This window comes from Alligator sinensis, unplaced genomic scaffold (assembly GCF_000455745.1).
Source record: "Alligator sinensis unplaced genomic scaffold, ASM45574v1 scaffold141_1, whole genome shotgun sequence".
Taxonomy (NCBI): domain Eukaryota; kingdom Metazoa; phylum Chordata; order Crocodylia; family Alligatoridae; genus Alligator; species Alligator sinensis.
Window position 1 is genome coordinate 1,687,630 of NW_005842221.1, and position 1,571 is coordinate 1,689,200.

The window sequence follows — 1,571 nt, forward strand, 5'->3', positions numbered from 1 at the left end:
AGCACATGTAAAAGTGTCTAAATTGACAATATTATGTCTGAAGCACCATAGGTGAGGTGATGTGTGCATGTATGTGTGTGTGTGCATGCACACCCATGCCTGTATATGCTTGTATGTATACATATGATCTAGATTTCAAAAACTGATTGCAGATGCTTCAGTTATGGGGGCCCAACCTGAGGTATGTTTAAAAGGGCCTGATTTTCAAAGTGCTAAGCACTTATTCTCTCCAAATTAAGGGCTTTTTAGGCAGCTGAAATTAGGCAATAACATTAATCACTTTTGTAAATGCAGGCCACGTGCATTATATGCTTTATAATATATGCATATGTCATCTATAAATATATATATTTAGTACATGTCCATATGCATGGGTATATGCCAGCATATTTTCCCTAGTGAGGACTGAGCTAAGCTTCAGCTACATGCTCTCACTTCATGTATTTTCTGAGAATAATTATCATTGGCAAAGTCAACAACCAGCAATACTGTTCCTGTGCACAAAGTTCCATGCAACCTAAAGGTCAAATTACCACAACAAACCCACACTACTTGATGACTTTTTTGACTATCTTCATTGTTTTCTTAGTGTTCCCAGACACTGTTGACTGCTGAGCAGGATTTTTATAAATTAATAGAGCTAGGTTATTTTACAACACAGAAGAATGCCATGGGCCAATGATTATCCATCCTGTTTATTAAATTTTAGCATGTCTATGCGCAATCTAGCATTTAACTATACTTCTTTATATGTCATGTAATGCCCTTCCCATGTTGTTTTTTTTCTTTTTCCCCCCTCCCACCACAGTTAGCAAGCATCTTATACACAACCTATCTCATAAAGAGGGGTGTTATTATTTTATTATTTCAGGGACACTTATTTTGTTGCCCTGTGGGGTCAGGCCAACTCTCAGGAGCTCAATATTGTGCTGTTAAACAGGAGGGTGTGACACAATTGCACATATACAAACACACAAATCAATGAGGTGCATACACACACATCCAAACCAGCCTAGGCACATGCATAACTTTCACCAATTCAAGCACATACACTATACACCCCAAAAGTTAGACACAGATCACTAATTCATATAGCATGTATACAATGACATATATATATACACACACACACACCCCATTTCACACACATACAATCCACCTACACAGACAAGTTCCTAACTTGGATGGTACAGTGTGTATGTGTGTGCTTGGGGTACCTGGGGGAAGGTTAAGGTGAGAGAGTGTTAAAGTGTAGGGAGTAAAAGCTGCCAGAACTAGGATTAGAACCGGTGGACTACAGAGAAGCCGGCTGAGGAATTGAGGCTTGGATTTACTTAAGGTAGACTGAGGCTGGAAACTGAGGCAGACAGCTGAGATATTGGGGGTGCTGGGGGGGGATATATAAGTGGTGGCAAGGAGAAGACAGCCAGGAAAGAAACAGGCAGAAACCTGGTTGCTCAGGGGAAAAGGAAAAGGCAGTGGGGATAAGACAGTGGCAAAGAAACAGGGGGTTTGGAAGCAGAGAGGAGCTCAGGACAGGTGTTGGAGGTGGCAGTGAGCCAGAAGCAGGA